Raw genomic sequence first — 8,819 nt, 5'->3', positions numbered from 1 at the left:
TAACACATTTCTGTCATGCCGTCTCATACCTCATGGCTGCTTTTTGTTTCTAATATTTATTTGGCTGCATGGGGTCTTAGTTGTGGCACATGGGATCTTCACTGCGTCATGTGGGATCTTTTTGTTGGGGTGCATGGGCTCTCTCATTGTGGCACGAGGACTCCAGGCTACCCAGGCTTAGTGGTTGTGGCATGTGGGCTGTGGCATATGGGGTCTTCGACCAGGGATCAAACTTGTGTTCCCTGCATTGATGGGTGGATTCTCAACCACTGGACCACCAGGGACATCCCAGTAACTCATGGCTGTTTGCAGTTTGCTCTCCTCCCCACCTCCAGCCCCAGGCAACCCTTCGTCTGCTTTCTGTATCTGTAGCTTTGCTCTTTCTGGACGCTTCATGTAATGGGATCATATAATATCCAGTCTTTCCTGCCTGGCTTCTTTCACTAACCATAGTGTTTTTGAGGCCCACCCATGGATCAGTTGTGGCTTCCCAGGTGGCACTTGAGGTAAAGAACCTGCCTGCTAATACAGGAGACATAAGAGATGTGGGTTTGATCCCTGGGCCTGGAAGATCATCCTCTGGAGAAGGAAATGGCAACCCACTCCAGTATTCTTGCCTAGACAATCCCATGGACAGAGGAGCCTGGCAGTCTACAGTCCATGGGGTTGCAGAGTCAGACACAACTGAAGGGACTTAACACATTACATGTATCAGTACTTCTGATTTATTAGGTTTATTCACCTACTCTTTTCTGGTGGTTTTCCCCTAGATTCAGGCAGAAACCAGCACTTTGCCAAGGTCTCCAGAGGACCTTTTGCAAATCTCTGGGACTTTCTCTCAGCACAACTCCTTGACTCCTGGTTCATTACTCCAGATTTTTTTGGGAATAATTTTATTTATTCATTTATTTATGGCCGTGCTGGGTCTTCATTGCTGTGTGGGCTTTTCTCTAGTTGCTGCAAGGAGGAACTATTCTCTAGTTTCGGTGAGCAGGCTTCTCACGGCAGTGGCTTCTCTGGTTGTGGAGCACTGCTTCTCCACAACAAGAGCTGCAGTTCCCCGGCTCTCCCTCCACAGTAGTTGTGGTACATGGGCTTATTTGCTCTGCTGCTCCCCTCCACGTGGGATCTTCCTGGGCCAGGGATCGAACCTTTGTCTCCTGCATTGGCAGGTGGCTTCCTAACCACTGAACCACCAGGGAAGCCCCAGATCCTTCAGCTATTTTATAAACTTTTTTGCTTTTAAATTTTGGCAACAGTGTTTTTTATTTTCCCCAGAGTCCTCAGAACGATCCTCTTTTTCCTTTAAAATCTGCAAAATCTCTTCTAGGATGTACAGATTCTCCCCTCTGTGAAGGAGGAGATGGTCAGCAGGCAGGTGACTGGACTCTCCTTACCCCCTTCATTGAAGCAGGTGTCAGATTTCTGATGGAGAACCGAACTGCACTGTCTTCCAAAACAGTTTCTGGGGGCCTACGCAGCTTTTTTCTGGCAGAAGGAAAACTGTTTTCCGGTTGCTGAACCAGTCCAGGAAGCTGCCCACAGTGCAGTGAGAAGGCTGCCTGCCTCCTGCTTGCTGGGCCCAGCCCTCCTAGTGAGCCAGGAGGCACAGTCCCTGTCGGCTGGGGTACGCGGGGAGCCCTTTCTTCCAGCACTTACTGTTGGGGGTGCTGCCTGAGAGGATGCTCACTCCCCAAGATGCAGTGAGTGCATCAGTATGGTAGTTGTTGTCATTGAATGGGGGCGGCCTCCAAAGTGAGGCCCAACTTTGGTTTAGACTAGCTTAGATCAGACTAGCTTGCCAAAACTAGTCAGATTTCCACGTAACTCTTTGATCAGAATGGGGATACAGTCGCTTACTTTTTGGCTGTCCACAATGCCAAGAGCCAAGTGGATACTGCTACCGGTATGTTTTACAATCAAAGGCTGCATTTAGCAGAAAGGTCTCTTAGGCTTTGCTGTGTGACTTCTGTGTTCTTCTTGTCTCTCTGTGTCTTTCTGAGGAGCAGCATCTTAGCAAGTTGGGAAGCTGGTGGTTCACCCTCTGTTAGCCTTGAGGCAGTCTAAGGATTTTGTATTTGATTGTATGCGTGCACTCACTCAGTCGTGTCCAACTCTTTGTGACCCAAGGAGACCCCATGGACTGAAACCCTCCAGGTTTCTTTATCCATGGAATTTTCCAGGCGAGAATACTGGAGTGGGTTTCCATTTCCTCCTACTAGGGATCTTCCTGGCCCAAGAATTGAACCTGTATCTCCTGTGTCCCCTGCATTGGCAGGCAGATTCTTTACCACTGAGCCACCTGCCCATTTGATTGTGCGGAAATTAATTTGAAAATCCTTGACAGTTTCAGAATGGAAACGGAGAGGTGAATGGGTCCCAGGTCAGATTCATGACAGGGATGCAGACTAGTCATGGAGTTCCTGCTATTATCTACATAAGACAAGACTTTGGCCTGGCCAGGACAGGGCAATTGATATGGAAAGGAGGGAAAAGTTTCTTATTTTTTCCTTAAAACTTTTTTTTTTATTGTGGTAAAATATGTGTAACATAATGAGGTACGTGCAGTAGTCGGCTATGTAGACAGAAAGTAGAATGATGGTTAGTTAGCAGAGGTGTGGGGAGGGAGAATGAGAAAGTAGTGTTTAATGGGCACAGAGTTTCAGTTTTACAAGATGAGGAACCTCCCTGGCAGTCCAGTGCTAACACTCCAAGCTTCCAATGCAGAGAGCCCCGGATCCATCCCTGGTCAGGGAACTAGATCCCACACGCTGCAACTAAAAGTTCACATGCCAGCATGAAGATCGAAGACCCCCAAACTAATTATCCCAGCACAGCCAAAGAAATAAGTAATAAATTAAAAAATCTTTGCATCCTCAGGGACTGGAGCCCACCAGGCTCCTCTGTCCATGGAATTCTTCAGGCAAAAATACTGGAGTGGGTAACTATTCCCTTCTCCAGGGTAACTTCTCAACCCAGGGATTGAACCCAGGTCTCCTGCATTATGGGCAGATTCTTTACCATCTGAGCCACCAGGGGAGCCTAATAAATAAAATAAATATTAAATGAAAAAGTTACAAGATGAAGAGTTCTGGAGACGGATGGTGGCGAGGGCTACACAGAACGTGAACGCACTTGATGCCACTGGACTGGACACTTAGAAAGGCTCAAGGTGGTGAATTTTATAACACAGACTTTTAACCTCTGTTTTCTGTCTATGGATTTGCCTCTCTCTTTTTTTTTTTTCGCTTGTTAAATCTGAGAACATAGCTTTAGTTCTTTTCCTGCTAGAAGGTTGAGGGACAGAATGAATGGATATTCTCTTAAGGGCTCTTCCAAGCATTCTTTCTCTCAATATTTTTATTCATTAAAAAAGAACATCAGTATCTGTTCCTTTTGTATAGATGACACATCTGTTGTGAGTTTTTGTTGTAACATATTTTTTCCTTTCCTTAAATTTATCTAGAATTAATTTACATGGGCTTCCCAGGTGGTGCAGTGGTAAAGAATCCGCCTGCCAATGCAGGAGATGCAAGAGATGCAGGTTTGATCCCTGGGTCAGGAAGATCCCCTGGAGGAGGACATGAAAACCCACACCAGTGTTCTTGCCTAGAGAATCCCACGGACAGAGGAGCCTGGAGGGCTGTGGTTCATGGGGTCGCAAAGAGTCGGACACGACTGAGCCACTCAACACATATACATATAAACTTGATTTACGATACTGTGTTAATTTCAGGTATTCAGCTGAAAGTGATTCAGATACACACACACACACACACATAAATATAACATCTTTTTCAGATTCTTTACCATTATAAGTTATTACAAGATACTGAGTGGAGTTCCCTGTGCTGTATACTAGGTTCTTGTTGTTAATCTAATTCATGTATAATGGTTTGTATCTGTTAGTCCCACATTCCTAATTTATCTCTCCCCTTCTCACCCCTTTGGTAACCATATGTTTGTTTTCTATGACTGTGGGTCTATTCCTGTTTTGTTTATAGACTTATTCATATTATTTTTTATATCCCACATGTAAGTGATATCATATAATACTTGTTTTTAACTTACTTCACTTAGTATGATACTTAACATATTTTTTCTATAAAATAGCCTCCATGGTATATCCTGCCTCCTCATTTTCCCATCTCAAGGTTCTCTCTGGGTGGGGGGATGGGGTGGGGGGCCGTAATTGTGTACTTGGTGCAACTGAGTGTAGACACTGCTGTTTCTGTAAAACAACCTCCGTGATAGGAGAGGACCTGTCAATCATGTATTAAAATACTTCACAGGACTTCCCTGATGGTCCAGTGGCCAAGACTCTGTGCTCCCAATGCAGGGGCCCCAGGTTTGATCCCTGGTCAGGGAACTAGATACCACTTGCCACAACTAAGACCTGGTGCAGCCAAATAAATAAATACTAAAAAAAAAAATACTTCACATTTACCAGCATCATCACTCTGTAAATATATATATATGTCAACTTCTTTTTCTTAGACTGTGGAATAGTTGTATGCACTATACTTATTTTGATATGTTTTATGGATTTTTGTAGTTTGAAATTGACTTACCATGCATTGATGAATCCTGATTCTCATAACACCTGTCTGATGTAGTATGAATAGATGTGAGCGTGAGGACACTGAAGCCGTGGACTGAGCCTGGAATTGTTGCCTTTTGGCAAGCAGTGTCTTGACCAAGGTTGATTGAATGCATGCAGCATAGTAGGTGTTGCCCTGAAGACCAATGCAAGTCTCCCACTGTGTGGACTGAGAGCAGTACAGGTATTTGTTTTCCCTGAAATAACTACAATAAGCTCCATCCTTTCTTAAAAAAAAATTATTTATTTGGCTGTGCCAGGTCTTAGTTGCTGCACTCAGGATCTTCCATCTTCATTGGGGCATGTGGGATCCTTAGTTGAGGCATGTGGGATCTAGTTCCCTGACCAAGGATCGAACTTGGGACCCCTTGATTGGGAGTGCAGAGTCTTAGCCTCTGGACCACCAGGGAAGTCCCAAGCTTCATTTTCTTTACTGAGGGGAATCTTGGTGTTGAGTTTTCATCAGTCTCAGAGCTTGTGATTGACTGGACTCTTAACTATTGATTAGTTTTCTTTGAGGAAGCCTCAGAGCTTTTGGAGAGGAGGACATTTGTGTTCGATATGAAGCCTTACTTCTCACCTTGCTGCTCCTCTTTCTTGGCACTAGAGACAGAGTAAGAAAGTCTTATAATAACAAGGGCTCTTATTGCCTTCCCATCTTGAGGGCAGCTCATCTCACTCTGGGCTAAATGCCCTGTAACCCCCATCATAAAGGGTATGAATAGCTTTACTGGAATCTTGTCTGTTTTTTTTTTTTTTCTGGCCTTCTGTGGAAGTTGATGTCACTTGTAGCTGACAATGAAATGTGAATCTGAAGATTCTTAGGTATTTTCTTCTACAGCATTCTTCGGCTGCAGTTCAGACCTTGTCGCCCTTTGACCAGCAGGGAGGTATTCCTTGGCCGCATTCACTGCATCTACAAACATTCCTTGAGTGCCTTTCAGATGCCAGGCATTTTATAATCAGGCTTCCCTGGTGGCTCAGTGGTAAAGAATCCTCCTGCGAAGCAGGAGACGTGGGTTGGATCCCTGTGTTGGGAAGATCCCCTGGAGAAGGAAATGGCAACCCACTCCAGTATTCTTGCCTGGGAAATCCCATGGACTGAAGAACCTGCAGGGCCACAGACCATGGGATTGAAAAGAGTTGGATATGACTTAGCAACCGAGCACATTTTATCATTAAATTTCTAACCTGAGGACAGGTGTTCATGGTTTGCCAGATTTTAAATTCTACTGGATAACTAGGTTTCAAGTTAATTAACTCTAGCTAAAAAATAAGACTTCCTATTAAGATGAAAATTAATCGTATAAGATTAATACAGATAATTGAAAGCCTTCCTATATCTGAAACAGCTCTTAAGATCCTCAAATTTTGACAAGTTGGGCCAAAATTATTCTACCAAAAGAAACAAACAAAACCCCAACCAACCCCTATGAGCTTTAATACACATTGCAAATTGTTTTATGGTATTGGAAATTACAGAAGTGTTCACACAACTTGTAAAATCTAAGTGCACTTTTTAGGGAATCCATCAAATTGTAGTTTGACAAGCCCTTAAATATTACTACTGACCACAGGCATTAATAATTCAGAAGACTGTTTTTTTTTTCATGTTATCACTAGAAGTATATGGGATATTCTTGAGTAAAGACATGAATTTTTATTCAATGAAACTCCACAAACAACAAATCTTATTTTTTGCAATTCTGTGCTAATGGTGAGTTCCTTTGGGAATGTGCCAGAGGTTAACTTTTCCTATTGTTTTTCCTGGGCTTCCCTGATAGCTCAGTTGGTAAAGAATCCGCCTGCAATGCAGGAGACTCCGGTTTGATTCCTGGGTTGGGAAGATCCCCTGGAGAAGGGATAGGCTACCCACTCCAGTATTCTTGGGCTTTCTTGTGGCTCAGCTTGTAAAGAATCTGCCTGCAATGTGGGAGAACTGGGTTTGATCCTGGGTTGGGAAGATTCCCTGGAGAAGGGAAAGGCTACCCACTCCAGTATTCTGGCCTGGAGAATTCCATGGATTGCTTCTCCTGTTTTCAGATTAACAGGAATCTGAAACATAGTTCCATTGGGTTGAAGGTTAACATGCAATTCTATGCTGCACTGGATTCTGAAATATGCTAAGATTTCCAGCTCACTTTCCCATTGTATTCCTATTTCCTATTTTTCATTGTTTGCTTTTACATATATGCTTTTCTTATATCAGTTTTTTCCCTCTTGAGTCCATCTCTAAATAGTCATTTAAGAGTCATTTAAATATCATTAAATCAGTTATACTTCAATTAAAAAATAAATTTAAAATAATTAAATTAATAAACAATTTGTAAAAGCTACTAACATTAGAATTTTATGAATTCTTTCAGTGTATTCAAAGCTCTTCTGATTAAATAATGAAAGACAATCTAAAAAACTTGTTTTTTTCAAGAAGTTAGCTTCTGGTGCAAATCGTATCTTTTAAAAAAGTATGTTCATTATATGAAAAATTAAAAGTTCTAAATACCAATGACCTTGGCTTCATCTGTGCGCTTATGGTATATTCAGACAGGACAAACCCTGCTGCTCTCCCTGAAATTCTATAATTGTGAAGTGTTTTGCTATTTTTTGGTAGGTGAAGTTCACTTTAGTTCACCTCGATTATTTTCAATCTTTCCCTTGTTAAAATATTTCATATTATCTTATCACCCCCTTGAGATAAAGAAGTACTTTTGGACAAAATGTGATTCCAGCCAGAGAATATTTTATGTAACTTAAGGGTTAGTAAAATTTTATTACTTGCTTCCTCAAGAAAATCTAGATACTATCAATTTAGCCTCTAACCTTCTTTGACATAATCCTCACTCTCACTTTACAACAGTCTGTTCTGTTTTATTTAATGGTTTAATAGAATCATGTTTGGATCTGGCTGGAAAGCAATTGCAAGAAATGGTTTACAGGCTACTTTTAATGGGCAGTACTAGAGGATTTATGGCTCTCAGCTCTAACATTATTATTGTTATTAAAAATTATTTGTTGATTGCTGGTGGTTGTGCTTGGAGTCACATGAGACATAAAGAAGCTGTAATCATTGCCCTATGCTCCATTATCCAGCAAATAAAAGCCATGTGTCTCCATATGGTCTCTCCGACTCTCTCTGAGCTATATCCCCCTGTAGGGAATGGATATTGCTTAGTGTGAGATGATGCCTTTTCACCTTATTTTCACTGACCTTCTTCCCACAAGTATTAGATTCCATGGCAGTCCAGTTGAACTCCCTAAGAGAAAGCACTGGAGTGTCAAGGTGTACCAGTGACCTCTGCCTGCAGGTCACGTTGCTTACTGATGCCAAGACGAGCCTTACGCTGCTCTTGCCCATGTCAGCGAGCGAGTGTTGGAGATAACCATAGAGGTCAGAGTCACTCAAAACTGACTGGAAGAGACATTTCTCCACAGGGATGAGATAAAGGGATTTCTTCCTTCACATTGGCAAGGACACTTGACAAACTCCGCTTGTGCCCAGGTTGATAAGAGTTGTCTCTCTTATTTTATTTTTTAAATTTTTTGGCCATGCCATGCAGCATGTGGGACCTTAGTTCCTGGCCCAGGGACTGAACCCTCTCCCGTTGCACTGGAAGAATAGAGTCTTGACCACGGCATCACCTGGGAGGTCCCATTGTCTCTCTTAGGCTTGTCTGTGCTTGCCGTACACTTTATTCTCTGCAGGCCCGTTTACTGGACAGACAAGGGCAGGTGCCATGGGGGGATGCTCTTGGCACCAAAGGCCCTGCCCCTTCTGATTCCAGCTGAAAATGGAGTTTCTAAAGCACAGTTTTCCAGCTCGCTAAGGAAGAAAGGAAGGAGGAAAGGAGAAAGGGACAGAGGCATAGAAAGAAGGAAGGACCAGAGGAAGGAAGGAAGGCTATATATAGTTCCCTGTGCTATACAGTAGGACCTTGTTGGTTATCCGTTCTGTATATAGGCACTTACACCTGCTAACCCTAAATTCCCACTCCATCCCTCCCCCAACCCGCTCCCCCTTGGCAACCACTAGTCAGTTCTCTATGTCCATGATTCTATTTCTGTTTCATAGACAGGTTTATTTTTCATTTTGTGTCATATTTTAGATTCCATATATAAGTGAAAGCATATGGTATTTGTCTTTCTCTTTCTGACTTACTTCACTTAATATGATAATCTCTAATAGCATCCATGTTTCTGTCAGTGACTTTATTTCATTTTT

The 8,819-nt window shown here is 42.6% G+C and overlaps 1 non-coding gene across 1 annotated transcript; it reads left to right on the top strand.

The window, feature by feature from the left end:
- The first annotated feature begins 4,296 nt into the window (after positions 1–4,296).
- On the top strand, positions 4,297–4,369 carry TRNAG-CCC (transfer RNA glycine (anticodon CCC)). Its single transcript has one exon. It is a non-coding gene; the product is annotated as a tRNA-Gly (tRNA).
- Positions 4,370–8,819: the final 4,450 nt, after the last annotated feature.

Source organism: Bubalus kerabau, chromosome 20, assembly GCF_029407905.1.
Source record: "Bubalus kerabau isolate K-KA32 ecotype Philippines breed swamp buffalo chromosome 20, PCC_UOA_SB_1v2, whole genome shotgun sequence".
NCBI lineage: Eukaryota > Metazoa > Chordata > Mammalia > Artiodactyla > Bovidae > Bubalus > Bubalus kerabau.
This window is presented reverse-complemented; position numbering and strand designations above follow the sequence as displayed.